Source organism: Salvelinus namaycush, unplaced genomic scaffold (assembly GCF_016432855.1).
Source record: "Salvelinus namaycush isolate Seneca unplaced genomic scaffold, SaNama_1.0 Scaffold1674, whole genome shotgun sequence".
NCBI lineage: Eukaryota > Metazoa > Chordata > Actinopteri > Salmoniformes > Salmonidae > Salvelinus > Salvelinus namaycush.
Window position 1 is genome coordinate 9,503 of NW_024058424.1, and position 6,150 is coordinate 15,652.

At 40.4% G+C, this 6,150-nt stretch overlaps 1 pseudogene; it reads right to left on the reverse strand.

The window, feature by feature from the left end:
- Nucleotides 1–305: 305 nt before the first annotated feature.
- LOC120037290 lies at nucleotides 306–2,776 on the reverse strand (annotated as a pseudogene).
- Nucleotides 2,777–6,150: the final 3,374 nt, after the last annotated feature.

Sequence of the window (6,150 nt, forward strand, 5' to 3'; positions counted from 1 at the left end):
AGCAACTTTACCAACTTGTTGTTGTTGTTGTTGTCATGGTTGTTCCTGTTGGGTAGCAACTTCACCAGCTTGTTGTTGTTGTTGTTGTCATGTTTGTTCCTGTTGGGTAGCAACTTCATCAGCTTGTTGTTGTTGTTGTTGTCATGTTTGTTCCTGTTGGGTAGCAACTTCACCAGCTTGTTGTTGTTGTTGTCAGGGTTGTTCCTGTTGGGTAGCAACTTCACCAGCTTGTTGTTGTTGTTATTCTGAAGCATCTTGTGTGATGTAGGTCTTGAGGGTCGAGGGTGAGAGAAGATGGATTCTATTCATATGCTGTCCAGCTTCTGAAGAACGTATGGTGCTAGAATGGAGAGGAGATCAGTAAACAACAGAACGTATGGTGCTAGAATGGAGAGGAGATCAGTAAACAACAGAACGTATGGTGCTAGAATGGAGAGGAGATCAGTAAACAACAGAACGTATGGTGCTAGAATGGAGAGGAGATCAGTAAACAACAGAACGTATGGTGCTAGAATGGAGAGGAGATCAGTAAACAACAGAACGTATGGTGCTAGAATGGAGAGGAGATCAGTAAACAACATATTTCGATTCTCTTCACAACTAGACAGTACATTTGACTCATGTTGGTTCCATGAAGAACCCTCTTAAATGGAACCCAAAAGGGTTCTACCTGGAACTAAAAGGGTTCTTCAAAGGGTTCTCCTATGGGGACAGTGGAAGAATCCTTCTAGGTTCTAGATAGCACCTTTTATTTAAGAGTGTAGATATATTCAAATCCCCGAGCTGCCCCTGAACAAGGCAGTTAACCCACTGTTCCTAGACCGTCATTGAAAATTAGAATTTGTTCTTAACTGACTTGCCTAGTTAAATAAAGGTTAAAACATAAATAAAACAACTAGACAGTTAAATTACATTTGACCTTAAAGTAAAATCCTAATTGTATATATACTTACCTATATAGACACACTTCCCATGGTTTGACAGAAACAAACTAGCTATAAAGACTATTTTCCTGACTGTCTCTACTGATGGCCTCTAACAGCAGAATAAAATCAGTGGGATATTTAACCAGCACTGAAACAGAGTAGGTTGCTAGTTGACTTTGTGTTGGAAATTGTTTCAATGCTGCCGTCTACAGATCTAATGTATTGTAATACCACATGTACCAATACAGTAGAATTGACAGGGACACTGTGTAATGATACAATGACCCTCCGTCCAATGTTCTGCTGCTGTTGTGCAACATTGTGACACCACTGACATGTTTACAGGTTGCCATGCCGACGAAAGAGAAGGTGTTTTCATTCTGTAATAAGGCCTTCACTTCAGTCTGGATGGCTGGTTGACTGCAGACAGGTTACACAGTATCAGCGTAGGTGTTAGGCTGTTTCTGCTCTCCTCCCAACTACTAATGGAATTGTCCTGCCAATGCAACGTATGAAAATGTATCCACTCACTACTGTAAGTCTCTCTGGATAAGAGCGTCTGCTAAATGACTCACATGTTCAATGCAATGTTCAGTTTGACAATATCAATGGAATAGACCAAAGCAGAGCCATGTATTTAGACATGAATACATGACTCTGGGCAAAAACACAAACAGATCTGGGACCTGCCAGGCTACACAGTTGACATCATAGGGAAACCCGACTAGCTTCTGGTCCAATACTTACTGACTCGGAGCAGGGCGACATGGAGGAGAAAGTTCCTGACCGAAGACACCACATCTTCATCTCTTCCGGGTCCATCTTCGGCCCGAGTCCCTCCATTTTCAGCATCTTTAGTTAATTATCTGGCGGTGATGTGATCTGATTAGCGTCTGTCTGTCAACCAATAGCCTACTATGCTGTGTTATTAGCTAGAGCTAGACAGTCCGAGTACACTACATCCTGAATGGCCACGAAGATGTGTGTCTGAAATGCACCTTTAAGTTCAGTTGGAGCTGAAACGACGGACAGATATCTCGATTGGGGATAATGTTAATATTTAGCTACGTTATTAGCTGTTATGTGTTTTGTTTTGCACGCAGGGTATGGCTAAATGGGGTGTGTAGAAATACAGCTAAACCTAGGGTATGGCTAAATGGGATGTGTAGAAATACAGCTAAACCTAGGGTATGGCTAAATGGGATGTGTAGAAATACAGCTAAACCTAGGGTATGGCTAAATGGGGTGTGTAGAAATACAGCTAAACCTAGGGTATGGCTAAATGGGGTGTGTAGAAATACAGCTAAACCTAGGGTATGGCTAAATGGGGTGTAGAATCCCTCCACCAGTTGAAGCTAATTTACTAATTTACTGTACTATAAACTCTAAAGTACTATTTGGAGAACAGCAAAAACTAACAGAAATGACCCCACACATTAACTATTTAACTGTACTAGAATGCTTAAAAGGTCACAATATGTTTTATATTGGTTATCGGTATGGTTTCTTTTTGGCAAGGAAAATATTGGATATCTGTATCGGCCAAAAATGTAATATCGGTGCATCCCTAATAATAAGGTTGGTAACAAGATGGAACATCGTTGTGGAAATCTGTTGCAGCTCAAGTCGACTACAAAATCCACAATGCAATGCTCTCTGCGTGGGGCTGGCTGGTAGCTAAACGTATCTACACACAATAATACCAAAGACAATATCAGCATGCGAAGTAGCTAACTAGCTGTTCACCTAAACAAACTGCACTATCAATTTAGGAGTCTACAATCTCACCATATTCAACCTGCAGATCGATGTGTCTCACAGAGTGGAATCTAACATTCACAACTTCAGAATTAATTTTGCGTAGATGGAAAACGTTGCCTTTTCTATGTCAATATGCGGTGCGGTGCATTCTGGGTGATTGTGGGACAAGGAGAGCGCTCTTTCAAAGTTTGAATGGGAGTCTATTGGGCTCTAGATTAAAAACCCAACATTGCATGAATTTTGTCAAAAAGAAGTACAACATTACAGATATTTTCGGAGATGTGAGATAATTAACTTGCTATCTGTAGTATCGTATAGCTTTGGGATCGTGACAGTACGTACTTTTGATGAAAATAGGCAGTTTCTCGACATGAAGTACACTGACTGAGAAGGGATTACGTTACGATTGGTTTAGCAACCGCGTGACGCGGCATGACAACGTGAACGTGATTGGTCGACAGTCCGCTGGGTGGGGCGTTATACAGGCACGCAGATCTTTAGAAATTGGAGGCTCATTTGTAAATTGAAAAACGTTGCCGACCCCCTGCTATAATGTATATGAAGTCACCTGTCTTGTTTTGCACGCTTTGTACAAAATAATAAAATGCAGTACTACAGGATATTTCTTAACGTAGTTCTTTATTAGCTAGCTACAACTGGCATGTTCACGTATCTCCAACCATGATCAACTGACCATGACCTAACCATCTGTGTGGTCTTAACCAATCATTGCACAGTATGATACGGCGGTAAAATGCATCCAATTACAATTCAGTATGTTTAGACATATGAATATTACATTTTGCTCATCAAAAGTGTAACAACGTGAAACTGTAGATCTCAAAGCCTCAGTTCCGGAGAGTAGTGGGTGAAACCATTCACCTCAGGAAAAGGGGTGATGTAAATACAGTTTCCTTTCATTGTGTGTTACTGAATTCATAAAAAATATTTACTGCCATTGTAGTAAGGTTGGTAATACGAGAGGTCTTCGGACTTACCATTTTTGTATTATTTTCTTTGAAAGAACAACTAGTGTGTTTTGAGTGCTTCTCCCCTATTTGGGAAGTTGGTCTGCCCGCTCCTCAGTCTGAGAGATATTCTGAGAGCAGGTTCGAGTCCTCTTCCTCTGTACATAAACACTGTTTAAAACTGTATAACACAATAGTGTTTTTGGAAAACTGGTTCATATATCCTAAAGGCAATAGCGAATGTGACTATGTATATATTTATTTTGCCGTTCATGAATTGAAGACCTATTTCAGCCAGTTAACCAAGTTTTTGCTGTCTTAGCTAGCCGTGTTAATGACGAGCTAACTAGCACCGTTGGTCTCTGCACTACAATGTCACGCCAGCTATTGCCAGCAGGTGATTTACTAGCAGGTGACTTATTGAAATATTAAGTGAATGTTTATTTTCTAACTACCTTTAAAGGTTTTTATAAAAGGGTTGTACTTGTGCTCTGTATTTATGGATTAATATCACTTCACATTGAGGGTATGTATCAATAACGTTACTGTTGCTCCTATCTAACAGATATCTTGTGTCCTACCTAACCATGTATCACTACTGTTGCTCCTATCTAACAGATATCTTGTGTCCTACCTAACCATGTATCACTACTGTTGCTCCTATCTAACAGATATCTTGTGTCCTACCTAACCATGTATCACTACTGTTGCTCCTATCTAACAGATATCTTGTGTCCTACCTAACCATGTGTCACTACTGTTGCTCCTATCTAACAGATATATTGTGTCCTACCTAACCATGTATCACTACTGTTGCTCCTATCTAACAGATATCTTGAGTCCTACCTAACCATGTATCACTACTGTTGCTACTATCTAACAGATATCTTGTGTCCTACCTAACCATGTATCACTACTGTTGCTCCTATCTAACAGATATCTTGTGTCCTACCTAACCATGTATCACTACTGTTGCTCCTATCTAACAGATATCTTGTGTGCTACCTAACCATGTAACACTACTGTTGCTCCTATCTAACAGATATCTTGTGTCCTACCTAACCAGTGAACGTGTGGCTGTGACCGTCCTGTCAGTGCCTGTCATCACTGTTTGATTTATTTTACTGCAGGTATACTTTTCTGTATTTTTTGTTATTTTCTAAACACATCGCATGTATACTATACAATCACTTTGTGGATTCAGTCTGAGAGCAGTGAACATGTGACTGTCCTGTCAATGCCTGTCATCACTGTTTGATATCTTTTACTGCAGATAAAAACTGAGTCAACCTGAAGTGTGGGTGTCCGTGTGCCTTTCTTCTGGGGGGCTATGTGAAGTTGGTTACACCAGGTGCCTGTACTACAGAAACACTGCTAATCCAACAATAGTGCTAGGTGCCTGTACTATATAAACACTGCTAATCCAACAATAGTGCTAGGTGCCTGTACTACAGAAACACTACTAATCCAACAATAGTGCTAGGTGCCTGTACTACAGAAACACTGCTAATCCAACAATAGTGCTAGGTGCCTGTACTACAGAAACACTGCTAATCCAACAATAGTGCTAGGTGCCTGTACTAGATAAACACTGCTAATCCAACAATAGTGCTAGGTGCCTGTACTACAGAAACACTGCTAATCCAACAATAGTGTTAGGTGCCTGTACTACAGAAACACTGCTAATCCAACAATAGTGCTAGGTGCCTGTACTACAGAAACACTGCTAATCCAACAATAGTGTTAGGTGCCTGTACTACAGAAACACTGCTAATCCAACAATAGTACTAGGTGCCTGTACTATAGAAACACTGCTAATCCAACAATAGTGCTAGGTGCCTGTACTATAGAAACACTGCTAATCCAACAATAGTGCTAGGTGCCTGTACTACAGAAACACTGCTAATCCAACAATAGTGCTAGGTGCCTGTACTAGATAAACACTGCTAATCCAACAATAGTGCTAGGTGCCTGTACTACAGAAACACTGCTAATCCAACAATAGTGCTAGGTGCCTGTACTACAGAAACACTGCTAGGTGCCTGCACACTTGAATTAAAGGGGAACTACTCTCAATTTTTTTTCCCAAACCTCAATTGTGGTCTCCTGATGTGGTTTAAGCATTGTTATGGACTTAGAACATACAATTGTATTGGTTTTCTGTTTAAAAAAGTCCGACTTTGAGAACAAAAACCTGGGGGGAAAATGAGAGAAATTTTGAAACCTGTGAATTTCTGACTCAGTTTCTCTGTTTCAATAATAGTAATACTATTATCCTACTGAACAGTACAGCTTGGGTTGGTCTACTATTATCCTACTGAACAGTACAGCTTGGGTTGGTCTACTATTATCCTACTGAACAGTACAGCTTGGGTTAGTCTACTATTATCCTACTGAACAGAACAGCTTGGGTTGGTCTACTATTATCCTACTGACCAGTACAGCTTGGGTTGGTCTACTATTATCCTACTGAACAGTACAGCTTGGGTTGGTCT